The sequence below is a fragment of the Fukomys damarensis genome, unplaced genomic scaffold (assembly GCF_012274545.1).
Source record: "Fukomys damarensis isolate Sample0158 unplaced genomic scaffold, DMR_v1.0_HiC HiC_scaffold_17, whole genome shotgun sequence".
NCBI classification, from domain to species: Eukaryota; Metazoa; Chordata; class Mammalia; order Rodentia; family Bathyergidae; genus Fukomys; species Fukomys damarensis.
In genome coordinates, this window is record NW_022900929.1 from 9,701,595 (window position 1) to 9,717,879 (window position 16,285).

The following is a 16,285-nucleotide window of genomic DNA, read 5'->3' on the forward strand; positions in this document are numbered from 1 at the left end:
AAGAGTGGATGTTTATCACATTTTAATAGCCTAAAGATAAAATAGTAAAGGAGAGTGGCTATGCAGTCATATAGTCTAATAGCTTCTGGAGTGGTAGGCTTCTAATAGAAATGTTTAGTAACTTGGGACTTTCGGCAACTGGTTGCTGATTACACAACTTCTTGAAAAAGTTAAGTAAAAGAATAATCTTAAAAGCAGTCAAGCTATGAAGCTTATCTAAAGAACTGTGAAGAAAGAAAATTTGAAGAAAACGTGAAGAACTTTAAAGAAAGAAAATCTTCCTTTGCATTATCTTCATTTTTCATTTTTTATTGTAAATGTAATGGTCCAAGAAACAAACAGTTTGTTTTCCTTTGTGCTATTTTGATTGACCACTTGTGTAGCAAGTACTATTACACCATGCTTCCTTACTCTGATCTGTAGTAACAGGATGTAAGCTGTTACGTTCTTTGCAATGCCTTCCCATTAATCTGTGTCTCAAGCAGTAGGAGTTACAGAGAACTCAATGAGTGGATTAGTGTGTGTGTGTGTGTGTGTGTGTGTGTGTGTGTGTGTGTTTCTGACTATTGAACCACATCTTAACACTAAACTACATTTGTGGCCCTTTTTTATTTTGTATTTCGAGAAAGAGGCATTCTAAGATGCTCAGGCTGGCTAAAACTTGGGATTCTCTTGCCTCAGCCTCCCAGAGTACTGGTATTACAAGTATGTGCCATACCAGCACACCTAGATTGGGTTAGTTTTATCCTCGTGAAAGATGGAATTCTTCAAGACAGGCTTTTACAAAGTCTATTGGTTATTGGTGTAGTTCATGAATTTTTGTAAGGACAAAGACCTCTTTATGTGGAGGAAAAGAAATGAAAACTATTGATATGTATGGAATGGTTGATCACCTGTGTTTGGCCCCTTACTTAATTTATCCCCTTATTAGTCCCATATTACAGGCAAGGTAATCATAGTATCTTGATCAATGCAAACAGGATAGAACTTTACCTTTCTATTTGTTTGTTATGAGATATTGATGGGTTCAAACTTTAAGGAATATTTTTTCTTTTATATTGAAGCGGAGTTCTTAGATATATACATGTGTTAGGCTAAGAAGTATTATAGCATCGTGAGATGACTATTAATTTGGTATGCTGACTTCTTCTATGAAAACTTGCACATTCTACTCTTTAATACAAGAGAATTTGCCTCTGCTGGAATTTCCAGAAACAGTCCTGAAATTCATCCTAACTGAGCCATCTTAAGTCACATGTCCATCAGGAGTCAATTGTGATCAGGAGTGAGGCAGGGGTGGGGATGGGGATAAATTTTGTTGCTCAGTTAGTTTAGCTCACTCCAATTTAGAACTCACCCAGGGAGTGGAGAAAATGAGTCAACTTCTCCAAAGTGACATGGATCTTGTGGAAACGAATTTTAAAGAAGACAGAAATGGAGACTGGAGAGACAGGTAAGCACAACTTTCCACAACATCATTCATTCTTCCATTGAACCAAATAGCAGTGTTGCTAAGAATTACGAGGAAAATTGAAAAGAATAGGCATAGTTCCTGCTCTGGGTGTCTTTATTTTATTATGAGGAGTGAGGAGCTAAATTAATAGCAACAATCCAAGTTTGAAATGATGTGATATAATAGTTGTTCAACTTTAAGATATGAGGAATAATGACGGGACACTCTAGGAAGAGTTGAAAGCATAGAATGTGAAAGGCTAGGTTAGAATTTTGGGGGCCATGTGTGATTAGTTGCTGAGAGGAAATGGGACACAGGAAATAGAAAAATAAGCTTTGTTAAGGAACAGAATAGACAGGGCAAATAGAAGAATAAGTAATGCCCAGGGCACTAGTAGAAAACACTGGGTTCCAAAGAGCCAACATTACCCATTTTACCCATTCTCAGTGTTTTCTTTGGAACTAGTTCTTCTAAAAAACAATGTCAAAAACTTAGGAGTGTGTTGAGAAAAGTATCACTTCTTGTTGGCTGAAAGTGGTAACTTCCGTATTCTTTGGCGAGTTAGCTCTTTTAGCTAAGGAAACCAGGGTACTGCAAAGTGTTTGTTTTTTAGTTTGTATGATTTCCTCTTAAGAATTTCTATTTCTGAATAAAATTTCAACTAATTTAATTTTGTCTTTTTTTTTCTACCAGAAAATGTAAAGTAGTTGAGCTTTCAGCCAAGTTTTCAACTTAAGGTTTTTGTTTCTAAATATCAAGGAGAGTGTTTTCCAGTACACACTGGAAAAAGATAAAAAGCCCGACATGGGATTAGGGTAGTGCAAGGAATGAGTATGGCCCAGCTCTATATAAGATTCCCAGGAAGATGTATGAGAGTTTTCCTATCTAATGAGCCTTAATTTTCCATGATGGATGTGATCAAAAGGGAGTAATGCCTCATCCAAATAGTGTGCATGACTCTTGACAGATAGGCTTTGCCAATTAAGTGTGTCACCAGCTAAGGTTCAAATTTATTTGATTTCTTAAAAGTGTAGGAAACATCATCAGGAAATACAGGCCAGAAAAATATGGAGGAGATCTTGTGGAAAGAAGAAGAAAAAGCTGTTTTCAAATCTGAGGGAAGTAAAGCTATGTTTCCTTCCAGTTTAAAGCGTGTGGGCTCAAGCTGAACCACAAAAAGGAATTGTAGATATTACTGAAACTTCCCTTCTTATTGAAATGTCCCATCCCCCTAAAAGTTAAGGGACTGAGGACAACTTTGAAACACAAGAGCTAGATAATCTAAATCTACAAAAAGATTGTGCATTTGCTGATTGATGCATTTCAGACTGGAACAGAGAAGAACATGTTGATTATTGTAAAACCTCCAGTATTTGGTGTTTTTCCCAGGAGGGCTGATTTTGTTCCACACATACCACCCCACATTATTTTTCTCCACCTTCATTCTTTTACCTTTTCTTTCTCCATCAAATCCTTCTTCACCCTTCACTTCAAATTCAAAGTAACTTCTCCTGTGAAACCTTGCTGGCCTCCTCTTTCTCCCAATGTCTCTTGTGTTCTCACTGTAATATTCATAAGGCACCACGGATTCCACTTCCTTCCTGTTTTCCCACCCACATCGATCTCCTTCACTAGGTTATAGGCTACTGGGAGGCAACCGATCTTATTTTCCATTGCATCCTTCATGAAATCTTTACGCGTCTCTTGAGCAAACACATGCATCTTCATATGGTTCATAAATATGTGTGTAATAAATATACCGGGAATAAGCATCCTGGTCTCATAGCCTGGCAAAGATTTGTTTCTTTGTTCTTGCAGAAATAAATCAATTGTACTGAAAGTTTCCATCATGAAAAACTTTACAAATAGTAAGGGAGATTAGAATCCTTAATTTCATCAATCAGTCAACAAAAACTTCGGTACATTACTAGGTATGCAGCAACATATTATTGATGGTATTCATGGTCATTGTCCTCTTGGAGATTCTAGTCTAGAGAGAAAAAATGGTCAATCACTGTGCAAATTAATGAATAAATTTATAGTTCAACATTCTACTAGGTATAGCAGCCTTAAAGGAAATGTGATTTAGAAGGTTGTTTCTTCTGGAGAACTCGATTTTAGACAGAGTAACTTGTTTCTTCTGATTAACTTGATTTTGGACAAACAGAGTAACTCTCACTCTTGGAACTTCCTGGAAAAACTAAGGGCTAACAAAGGAGACATCCTGAGCAGGGATGATAGTGAATTTGTAGTAGACCCTCGTGCACATCTGCTTCAGTTCTGGCTTCCCTGAGTTCCCTGAGATCACCAGGGATGCGGAGAATAAGAAGCTCTCCCTGGCTCATTGAACTGCAGCACAGAGACTTTGTCAAGCTTCGGGTGCAGACTTCCAGCAGAGATTTTGAGGCGGCAGTATTTCTCGCAGGGCTCTCTTCTGAGGCTGTCCAGGATAGTCTGTGGAGAGGGGACATTTTGAAGGCATGAAGAATAAGCTTTGCAGTTTGTCCTTGAGGCTTTTCAGTGAGTGATCTTTCCTTTCTCCTGCAATCTGGAAAGTCTGTGAAAATGAGCATTTAAAGTAACTGGTTCTCCAATGAGAAACTAGAGACATTTATAGCTTAAATGGCTGCACATTGAGGCCATACTCAAGTGAAATAAATAGGACACACATGTGTAAATATCGAATAGTTTCTCTGGTGTGAAAAATTAAAAGTGTAAATATGGTTCAAGTTGTATAATTGATAATGTGAAATAGGAAGAAAAGGTCTGAAGGAATAAGGGAATTGGAAAGGGTAGGAGAAAGAAATGAAAAGAAAAAATATGAGAAAAGGAAAAAACTGAAACAAAGTGTTTGTAAATAGGGAAGGGTGGAGGGGGTGAAGGGAGGGCAAGGGAATGGGGGAAAATAAGAACCAAGATACATCATGTAAGGGTACAAGGTCCCAATGATGAATGTAACTCTACTGTATACCTAAAAAATACCAATAAACTTAATGAAAAAAATAAAGTAACTGGCTCTTAAAAAGTCCACACAGACCTGGGGGTTCTGAAACCCAGAATCAGAGTTGGGGTCCAGGAAGAAATATCCCTGGCTGCTTCATGGCAGGGATCATGGGAACATGATCACAGTGTAGTTCTGCTGTTGAGTCTAATGTGGAAGTCGGTGTTAGATAAAAGATGGAGTAAGACAGGACTGAAAAATCTACATTTTTGTCAAGTCACAGAATCTCAGGATTGGCCATTTCCTCTCAATTTTAGATTCAGTGATCAGTTTTCAGCACAAAAATCTGTGAAGTTTTCAAGCCCATCTTTGGGTTGTTTCTGTGCTGCTTCTTGCTCTATCCAGCTTTGATGATACATGATGTTGAACATGGTTCTCATCCTGTGTTTAAGATGGGCAAAAGGGTCCTTGCCTTTTTTCATGAAGAGCCTAATGTCCTAGAAACTTAGCTCCTTTTTTCCGAAAGTATGGATTCTGCCTCTGCTGCAACATCTGGGAGTCATGAGTCACTGTTGTAAGGAGAGACCAAATTTTCTAATTTTAGAGTTCACCTTGCCCATGTTTAATACGTGTATCTCAGAGTCAGCTGAAAAGCAAATCAGAAAAGGGCATAAGAATTCAGTGGAGACTGAGGAAATTAGTGACAGAATCATCTCCCCCTCCCAAGATTTTTACGGGAAATTACTCCAACTTCTGTGGTATAGGGCAGGGGATAAGCATGTGGAGGAAAGAGGTGAGAAAATTACAGTGCAAGGTAGAGCCTGAATTTTCACAGGCATTCTATTAGAGCTATCAATAAAGAAGAACAAAGGAAAACAGGTCCAGCAGGAATTACAGAGGGATCCAGAGAGTATCAGGGTCTGGCTGGCAGCCGGTCTTTGAAGGACTGGTCTTTGGTCAGGGAGGAAGCTCTAAATTACCACTGGAGCCATGAAGGAAGAGGACCAAGTGTGGAGTGAGAATAGGTGGGTAGGTTTCTAGAGGCTTGAGATGAAGAAGGTGCTGTGCAGAAGACTAGTACAGGAAAGGCACGGCATGACTTGTGCTTGGCATTTCCAGAATAAGGCCACATCTGGCCACTCATCTGGTGATGGCTTGGGTACGGGATGGCAGACATTGCAGATATCAGCTTCTGGTGCCCTTCAACAGCTAGATATGGCTCTCGTCAGAGCTGGACATCTAGGGCTTAACAGGTTAAGTGTTTAGGAGCCAGTGGCGCTTCTTGCTTTATCCAGCCTTGATGGTTGGTAATTCTTCCAGCCACTCTGAGGTGGAACCTGGATCTCATACTACTATAATGATCTCTTGATGTGATTTCCAGTCTCAAACAGGGGCAGGTAAGAACTTGAGTTCAAAAAGTAAAAATAAACCAAGAAAGGGCTCAGAATTCTCTCCAGAACAAATTAGATTTTAGTAATTAAGTTTTAAATGTAGTTTTGTTTTCATCTTACATTGCAGTCTGACGAACTGCTTTTCAAACATTTATTGGCTTTAGACAATATTGAGTGGCCCCATTTTAATTACTTCTCCAACTCTCCTGCTAGTATTCGAATTAATTGCCTTTAAATAGCCTGATTGTAGAGACATCAAGAGTGCACTGCAAAACCAAGGACCATTTATCTAAGGGAAAATCCTCAGCTCAGAAGGAGGTAAGGATGAAGCAGGGAAGGAATAGTTATCTTTTTGCCTCCCAGAGGGGGTTTCTGAAGTGCTGTGGCCCTGTGACGTAGTGCAGAACAATTGGGCTTTAGAATTAAACATAGTGTGGGTCTCATAGCAGTGCTGCCATTGGTAGCTGAGAAAAATCTAGAAGAGTTGCTTAACTTCCCTGAGCCTCAATTTCTTCATGTAACATTTGAGATAAAGACACTCACATTCTACACCCTTGGGTGGGATTATAAGTAACATATGTGTAATTTTCTTCATAGTTTCAGGAAGAGAGGAACTTCTCAGGACTGGCCATCCTAGTGACCAATCAGATATGCTACAACAGACATAACCATTGCTGAACAGAAATCACAAACCAGAGGTGCCCCGCTTGAGCCAGGAATGAGCACGAAGTCTCAGCCGCCTGGCCTGGCTGCTTCTATATCAAGTTCTTTTTGGGAGTCTGTTGCTTTTCAACCATGGATGTGGGTTAATTTTCTGAATGAAAATGCCATCTTTCCCTTGAGAAAGGGGCTCAACATTTTCCAAAATTATTTTCCATTCCTGATTCTCCCCAGATTTTCTGCTGGCATGAAACCTGGATTTCTTGGTCTTAGTCTCTAAGACAGAACTCAATGATTTCTCCAGGGCTCTGTTTGGATGTAAAGGGGAACCGTTGTGTGGGCAGGAGATACCGCAGAACTTCTGGGGAATTCTTGAACTGTGGGCTTGGCACATTGAGGGCTTAGAGTTGAGGGTAAGTCTTCAGGAGTAATGAGTTACTTGAGGATAGTATTTTCCCCCTGCTATCCTTTTTCTTGCTAATTTCAGAATTTTGCCTATAATCACTGCAAGGAAAGATTGCTGGCTGATTGCAATCATCTGGATAAAATATTTAAAAAATACGTAATAGGAATAGCTTAAATTAGAGGGCAGGAATGAACTTTTAAGGAACATTTTGTATCTTTGAATGTAAATCAATTTGGCATCTAAATCTATATCCATAAATATTACCACACTGCATGACCACTCTTCTAAGATATCACTTTCTGGAAACCATTCAAAATACATAAAATACTTACTTCACAAAAGCATTTGTCAAAATTATTTATAATAAGAGTAAGTCAGAAATGTACCATCACAGATAAGTTGGTTAAATTCAGACGCAGCTACTTGACATTATGCAGTCATTTAAAACTGAAGACACACAGACCCCAGTTCTTTGATATATTGCCAGTAAAAAATACGTCTTGAAAATTGAGGTACACTGTGGTTATTACCATCCAGCTCATGCAAGTGCATAGAAAGATACTATTAGGAAATATACTAAAATATTAAAGAGTAAAAGATTCTGCTCATCTAATTTTCCCTTAATGTCTTTTGTTTAGCTGTCTCCTATTCTAATAAGATTTTTAGAAATCCAGACAAGGAAATAAAATGCTGGTAGTTACTAGGAAGAAATAAAGCAGGCAAGCAGTTGGTGAGCTAAACATACAAAAGAGTCCAGTGGGGAGGAAAGAAACTCCATTGTATCGCCTCGTGGATGGAGCCCACTGTGGGTGAATTGCATGAAATGATTACACGAGAAACAGCCTACTTGAGTGCTTTCCCATCCTTGCCTTATTATGCTTCGGTGCCTCATGGGTCCTAAGGAAACCTCGAAGTAAGGATGCAACTAGCCAGCATTGCTAAATTCAGTGGTTCCTCCTGTTCTTAGGGGAAACATTCCAAGACCCCTTCCTGGGTGGCTGAAACCTGAGGTATTGAAGTTCCAAACCCTGTCATTTAATGCTCTTCCCCATCCTAACAAACTTTCAGTGCTCACTGTGGCCATAACTTCTGCAGATGCGATAACAAAACTAACCAACTTTTTTTTTATTATTCTTTACAGCTTCAGGGACAGAAGTTGATTTTATTTAAATCTTAGATCATAGCAACCTCAACTTTGGCATAAGACCTTTCTATCCTTATTAAGTCACCTCTTCACTTAAAGGGGGCACTGTGTGGTTTCTCTTTGGCATATCTCAATTGCAAACATTCCTGCGCTTGTCCTTAGGAGCCTTTACTAAGCTAAATAAATGTGACTGGAACATAAGCACCATAATACAGTGACGATTAATTTGCAACGCAGAAAGCTGCCCAGTAAGTAACTAAGGAGTGGATATTGTATACAGCATGGACACAGATGGGCAAAGGGATGATTCATATCCCCGCGGAAGGACCCCGAGGGATGGCATGAGATTTCATCACATTGTTCAGTGTGGCACAGATCTGAGAATTTATGAATGGGGTGTTTCCATTCAATAGTTGTCCTCAACATGGAACCAGGGCAAGTGAAGCCGCGGAGCAGGGAGGACTACCATACCACGGGTTGTCGGCCTGACACTGTCTTCCCACAGATAATTCATACAAATATGCTTATCTCGCATACCACGTCTCGGTATCTTGGAGTCGGGAATAAAGTAGAGCAGGTGGGGTAGTGAGGTGGAGAGGCAGCCATGGCAGCACATTGTACTCAGGCTTTCCAGGACACTCCGCCCCCGCAAGCCCCAAACTTTCCCAAGAACAAAGCAAAATCCTGGGACAAAAAATTTCTTAGAAGCAAGACTTTCAGTAGGGTGAAGATCAGAATTCACTACACATCCTAGTACCTCCCCACCCAAGGACTGGTGCAGAACTCTCCCTGGGGATGGGAAGAACTCATCACAAAGGGTTCCTTCTTCTGTAAGGGCAGCTGGTAAGACAGGTGTTCGACGTGCCTCCCAGGGCGGTGTGGCTCTCGCCCAGTATAAAGCCTGAGTTTCGATTGCATGAAGCCTCGACTTCAGCTTGCGTTTCCTCCTGGGTGAGCAGAACATTTATCATCACCAGCTTCAAAGTCAGCGGCCTGCTTCACTCCCTGAGTGACAGGATAAATGGTTGCTCAAACCAGCACGGTGTCCTTTGGTTGCCATAGAAGTTTTGATCAGTAATACCGCAGGGCTAACTTTATTTCCAGCTAAGCGAGCTTTTTTTTTTTTTTTTTTAAACATGGCAATTGAAGATCCAGGAGATTCCTTTCCTTTCAAACTTCTGCAACAGGATACGCAGCGGAAGATAAGGATGCGGGTGAGAGACAGCATCGATATGGAAAAAGGCGGATTTAATATGCCGCGTTGGTACATAATTCTTCGAAACAGATTTCTTTAAAGTTAAATTTTTGCTTATACGGATGCTCTGGATATTCTTAGACACTTTTGTGTTTTTTTTGGAGGGGATTCATGGTGAAATATGTGGATCTGGATTTAATCTTCTGCATGTGGATGGCCAGTTTTCTAAGCATCATTTATTAAAATGGCTATCTTTCCTTTCAGTTTTTTTTTCCCTGTGTCAAAAATCAAATAGCTGAATGTGCCTGGAGTCATTTCCATTGATTCACATGTCTGTTTTTGTGCTGCTACCATGCCATTTTTATCACTGTAGCTTTGTAATATAATTTCAAATTCATAATTGTTATCCCTCTCACTTTGCTTTTGTTACCCAGGATAGCTTTTGCTATACTAGATCTTTTCTCATTTGAATTTTATGAATTTTATGAATTTTATGATTGTTTCTCTAGTTCTGTGAGAAATGTTGTTTTTATTTTGATTGGGATTGGCTTAAATCTGTATATCAGTTTTGGAAGTATAGCTGTTTTGATTATATTGGTTCTGTCTGTCCAAGAACAAGGATAGCTTTCCATTTTCAGTTGTCTTTTGCACTCCTTTACTGAAGTACTGTAGTTTTTGTTGTAAAGATCTTTCACTTCCTTGGTTAGGTTAATTCTTAACTATTTCATTTTTCTTGATGATTATGAATGGTATTTTTTTTCTTACTTTCTTTCTCTGTGAGTTCATTATAAGTGTACAGAACGCTATTGATTTTTGTGTTGATATCACATCCTGCTACTTTGCTGAATGTGATTACTAGTTCTACAAATCTTTAGGTGGAATTTTTGGTCTTATATGTAGAGGATAGTGTCATCCACAAATAATGATAATATGACTTCTTCCTTTCCTATACATATCCATTTTATTTCTTTCTGTTGCCTGATCACTCTGGTTAATGTTTTGAGTACTGTATTAAACAGGAGTTGGGATAGTGAGTGTCTTTGTCTCATTCCTGATTTTAGAGGGAAACTGTCAATTTTTCACCATTTAATATGAGATTGGCAGTAGGTTTGTCATAAATGGCTTTTATCAGATTGAGATAAGGTCTTTCTGTATCTATTTTCTTCAGAGTTTTAATCATGAATGGATGCTGGATTTTGTCAAAGGGTGTTTATTTCATTGTCTATTGAGATAATAATGTGATTTTTATCTTTGCTTCTGTTTATGTGATATATTGCATTTTTGCTTTGCATATGTTGAACCATACTTGCATTCCTGGATGAAGCAAGCCTACTTGGTCGTGATATATATATATATTTTTTTTTTGATAATTTATTGCATTCTTTTGCCAGTGACTTGTTGAGAATTTTTGAATCTATATTCATTAAAGAGATTGACCAGTAGTTTTCTTTGTCATTCAGATTCTTGTTTGGTTTTGGAGTCAAAGTAAATGGCAGCTTCCAGCAATGATTTCAGTAATACTCCTTCCCTTTCAATTTCATTAAAGATTTTCTCTCTGTCTTTGTCTCTATCTCTCTAAATAATCGCTTTACTGAGATGATTCACCAACTATAAAATTCGTTCTTCTCAAATGTAGAATTCAATTGGCTTTTAACATACCCATTAAGCTGTAAACATAATTTCTCTTTTTGATCAATTTAACAAGGAACAAATTATAAATCATTTATAATGAGCATGATTTCAGATATACTGATTGACTCTTTTAAATTTGTCTCCTTGCCATGCTTGCTTGTTGATTTTTTTCTTCCTTTGATTGGATTAATTGACTTTGATGTGTTTCAGTTTTCATTTGCATAATGTGTGAGTCATATATCCAGCTTCTGGTCACTAAGAAATTGCCCTTAAATTCTCATGAAGTGTTCAAACTTATACTTTGTGGTTTCTCTACAGTCAAATAGTAATGTGCCTTCCTTCTTTGCATAATGTGTGAGTCATATATCCAGCTTCTGGTCACTAAGAAATTGCCCTTAAATTCTCATGAAGTGTTCAAACTTATACTTTGTGGTTTCTCTACAGTCAAATAGTAATGTATGCCTTCCTTCATAAAATTAAAAATTTGCATGTGAGTTTTATTTTCTGCACTCTTGCCATGTGGACAATGCGATATTTTAGTTTTGTGTGGTCATTCATGTTTTTTAATTGTGTGTTTTCAATTATTTTGGCTCACTCTTATTTTTGCCATGCCATATAGCCGTATATCCTCTTTTGAAGTTCCTTTTCCATTTTTTTAGGAAATACACTAGAAATCAGGAGAGGATCTGAAAGGCAAACATTCTGACCATTCCTTTCCTTTTTACTCTTTTAACTGCTAATTTGGCTTAAAGCAGAATTACAAATTCAAAATATGACTTTAAAACTATTCAGATTTTTTCCAATGTTCACTGTGTCAAAACTCTGATGATGATTGTTTCTAATTCTTTTATAGGTTATCTGATGTTTTTATGCTGTATGGAAACTTACAGATTGTGTGGTTTAATTCATTCAACAATTATTTATAGATAAACAGCTATTCCAGATGTTGGTGGAAAGAATTGGAACAAAACAGATTTCTTATCCTCAAATTACTCACATTCTCATGGAGGAAATAATAGAGCAAACAAACAAGTAAATCATACAGTATCTCATTAATACATGCTATAGGGATAGTAAAGTTGAAAAGGAGAATGAAGTATGCCGGGTAAGAGTGTCTGAATAACAGAATTTTAAGAGGGGGAACTTCATGTGCAAAGTCCCTGAGGTCAGAGCATGCCAGTGATTTTTGTGAGAAAGCAAGAAGCATCATGATCTGTTAACATATATTAATGGAAAGGCAAAATTGCAGGAGGGAAGATCAAAGATATACAGATTGAGGAGAAGGACTTACATCCCATAGAGTTGTGTTAATTGGACTCAGTGAGATGAGAAGCCTTTTGATGACTGGATTAAGAAGAATGATATCTTCTGACTTACCTTACCTTTTGAAGATATCCCTGGTTCTGTAATTAGAAATAGGAGACACAGAAATAGAAGAAAGGAGAATTCATGAATTTGTTATAGAAGAGAGGATATGACTTGAATCACAGCCAAAACAATATGTGTGGAAGTAGATCAGCTCTAGATTTATTTTATTTTTGTAGTATTTTAATTTAGGAATATTTTCACATAGAACATTTACAGAAATGTTATAAGAATGGTAAAAATTATTCCAGTATATGCCGGAGTTGGTAATTCCCTGGGCATGTATCCAAGCCTTTGCTCAGATGCGTGTCTTCTGCCAGAGTGCTTTATCTCTCCCTCTCCACTTTCCACAAATTCAATGCATCCTTCAAGATCCTGCATGCGGATAGGGATGTATCTCAGTGTAGACCACTTGCATAGCATGTACAAGGCCCTGGGTTCAGTCCCCAGTATAGAAAGAAAGAAAAAGAAAGATAGAAAGAAAGAAAGGAAGGAAGGAAGGAAGGAGAGAGAGAGAGAGAAAAAAAAGAGAAAGAAAGAATCCAGCACATGTTAACATATCTGTAGCCAAGCATTTGTTAATCTATTTTGATAGTTTCACTATAGTCTACTTAAATTATTCCCCTTTCTAATTTGTAGCAATTTTTATGGGACTTTTGGAGTTTCTGTAAATAATTCATATGCCTCTTTTTCTCCTACTGAACAGGAGATTTAATTGCAGATCTGATGTTTTTTATTTATTTTAGAATCTTCTTCACCTACTGTACAATTATTGTGAGAAAGTGAGACAGCTCAGCATTACAGCCAAGTGTTACAGCTCTGTTACAGCTACAGAAATTTGAAGACACGAGAATCAGAAAGTCACTTGAAGAGGTGGAGAAAAACCAAACTTTATTAGCTGGCTGAGCCAGAGCACTCTGAATTTTGGGCCCTAAGCTGTAACGAGAGTGAATTTATGTACAGTTGGGCAAAGAAAGTCGAGAAAAACCTTTTAGGGCAAAGACACAACAAGAAGAGGAAACCCCTTGGAATAGAATTAACAGAACATTCTTGAAACCTCAGAGCAGCACATACAAACAGTTACATTATTTGAGCAGAATAGTCTCATACATTGGACAGGAACATCTTGGAGCATAAACAGTTACATTTGAACATAACATTTTATGGCTGAAACATGAGGGAGGGTAAAGCCAAGGTCTGCCCTGTTGTGCATTATTTCCTTATCACAACAAACACTTAAAATAATATTATTTGTTTATTGCATGAAGTGAGAAATCCCAGTGAGACTATAGTTACTCATCTGTTTGGAAGTAAGAAGAGGTCCTGGCAACTAAAATCTACACACTCATGAGGCTGTGAATTGCTTTACTGTTTTGTAGGAGTCTACAAATATTGTAGGGTTCTTATTTTGCAGACTCAAGGTGGTTCTATCGGTCATGGTTTAATTCTACCTCATGTCCACCTTGTAATTTTCCACTGGGTCTTATAGTTTTGTACCACTTTGTACCCACCTCACCTCATGGTTTTGCTGTATAAAACACCTTTGATAAGCAGAGTGGGTGAGCAACCCACTTTCCAGTCCGCTTTCTGTCTTTCTTAGACAGAAGCTTTCTTTCTCTCAATAAATTTTCCTACTCTTAAAACAAAACAAAAAGAATCAGAGAGAGCCAGGGATTTAGTTTAGTGGTACCACTGCCTGCCTCTCAAGCATAAGGTCCTGAGTTCGATCCCCAGTACCAACAAGAATCAGGGGAACCACTTCCGTGTCTCACGTCTCACCTTAGGCCAGTCCTTGGTTCACACACAGTAACCACAAAGGCCCATGCAGGTATGTGGGCAAGGCATAGGACAAGAACTGGTGAGACACAAGAAATCACTACTAGGCAGCTTTAGATAAATCCAAAGAGTTTTACTTGTGTGGGCTGAGATTAGAGCAAAATAAGAAATTAGGCAGGAGGGGAAAATCCTGGTGCTCCCATAGGGTGGGAGGCTTTATAGAAAAGCCAATGAGCCCTGGTCTCAAAAGATAGGCTAAATAAGGGATACAATGCAGACAATAGGAGACCAGGAAAAGTTTTCAAGAAGTGAACTAAATCCAGGATGCAATTTGGACATCAGTGTAGGCATCTAGCTGTGCATTCATTTAGAGAGGGGTGGGGGAATAACTGGAAGTGTGAAAGAGGATATTCCAGGATTGGCAAGTACTTTTCTGGATGAGGGGGAAGAAAGGAAGCTGTGAAAAGTGTGCCTTGCAATGTAGATTGAAGCCAAATTGCAAAGGGCTAAGAGGACATGGTCTCAAGTAAGAGAATGAGAGAGGACAGGCTTGATGCTGACCTTTGGGGTCATCCGTGGAGATGGAGAAGGGATCCCTGTGCAGGATAAGATGGCCCAAAGGCAGCCATGCTACCTTGAAAGCCCACCTGGGGTTCAGTTATGGCGAGATCCTGACATCAGGTGATGATCTGGATTCACACGTAGCACAATCACTGAAGGGTTTAATCACTCAAGGAGTTTTTCACCATCATTTTACGTATTTAGCGAACAACTTCTGACCACAATAAAAAAAAAATCCAGCCTTGAAATGAATTTAAAGTTGCAAACAAGCACACAGATGACTAATATAGAATTAAAACAGAGGAATTCAAGAAAGTAAAGGGAGAAATGAGAGGCATACATAAATCATTTCAAGAAAGCAGCTGAGAACATCTCTGAAGAACACCTAGGGCTCTTGAAGGAAACGGAATCTGAGTTTGTTTTTCAAGGAGATGGAGAACATTTGAATAGGATAGAACTTTTTAGGAAGAGAAAAAACAGTAAAGATATATAGATAAGACGTCAAAATAACACCAACAAATCTATGTTGCTAATGTTGTTTTTTTTGAAATTTCTAGGTTTCTCATATTTGTAATGGACTATTTCCGTGGAAGCAAAAATGACATCACTTTTCTTCTTTCACGTCTTATATGAATCAGCTGCCCTTATGGGCAAACAGCACCCATTCTATTAGAAAACTGAGTAAATAATCAAGATATTTGTATCATTTCCTGTTGTAAAGACCCAAGCCCAGGAAAATTTCTCAGGGTGACCCCAGAATTCTACCCTTTTCCCAGAACCCACCCCTTTCTTTCCCCTTTTATTCCTCCTTTTCCTTTTCTTATTCCTCTCCCCCTTTTTTATTTCTTCTTGTTCACGCTTTCTCCTTTTTCCTTCTCTCATCACCATTATGGTATCTTTTTCACTCTTATTTTGTTTCATGAGTTTATTGAATAATTGCAGAAATAATAGTTAACGTGTACTAAATTCTGGCCTGGTATGCATTTCCTTCCTACAACATTTGGATGTGGAGTCTTTAAATAATAATAATCAAGTGTGTCTCAAGCACTCTGTCTTAGGTTCCTTCTAGGTTTGGTAGGTTTTTTGCTACTGTTGATGCTTTGCCTTGTTTTCTGCTTTGAAGTATCTGTGCCCCAAGGGTGAGGGAAAATTTCAAAATGTGAGCTTAAATTTTAAGAAATCTGAATACATATCATCTAAACATGACATTCAAGAAAAGAAACAGAGTCTCTCATTTAATAAGACAGCATTTATTTAACCACAGTTGGCAAAATCTGCACATAACACACTTCAAAACCATTACCTCTATTTGTCCTTGAGCTGTGGCTGTGTGTACTGGCTCAGTTGTTCTAGTTCCTGGATCCCAGCTGTGGAGTTTGTTTCTCATGACTGTCTGTTGTAGACTTAGCCAGTCACCACTTCACAGCCCACTGTGTTCTCAGACATTGTGCCTTGTTCTCATTACCGAGCCATTACTCTGAAGTGACACAATGAACACATTTCTAAACAGCATTTATTATTTTGGTATGTGCTCAAACTTTTTGTTACGAAGATATTTCTTTCCAAGGATTTTTAAGTTTGAACATCCTATTTTTTGCAGAAATTTGAAACTACTTCTATTCTGTGTGGGCATCCGAGTCTAACAGACCCATAAAGTAATAGTCTGGGAAATCTTTAAAAGCTTAGGTTCAAACAATTATGTTTACTCTAGTTGAATTGATGCTGCTATCAATTGTTAGCAAAAGAAGCCACTGTACTAAG

At 38.3% G+C, this 16,285-nt stretch overlaps 1 protein-coding gene across 3 annotated transcripts in view; it reads left to right on the plus strand.

The window, feature by feature from the left end:
• The window catches only part of Gpr141 (G protein-coupled receptor 141), a 57,793-nt gene that overhangs the window by 24,849 nt on the left and 16,659 nt on the right, over nt 1–16,285 (plus strand). Inside the window, exon 2 of one of the 3 annotated variants that reach the window (XM_033765333.1) lies at nt 9,145–9,209. The exons of the other annotated variants lie outside the window; for them this stretch is intronic. The gene's annotated coding sequence lies outside the window, so the exon portion shown is untranslated. The remainder of the gene's footprint in view (nt 1–9,144; nt 9,210–16,285) is intronic. 3 annotated transcript variants of the gene reach the window in all.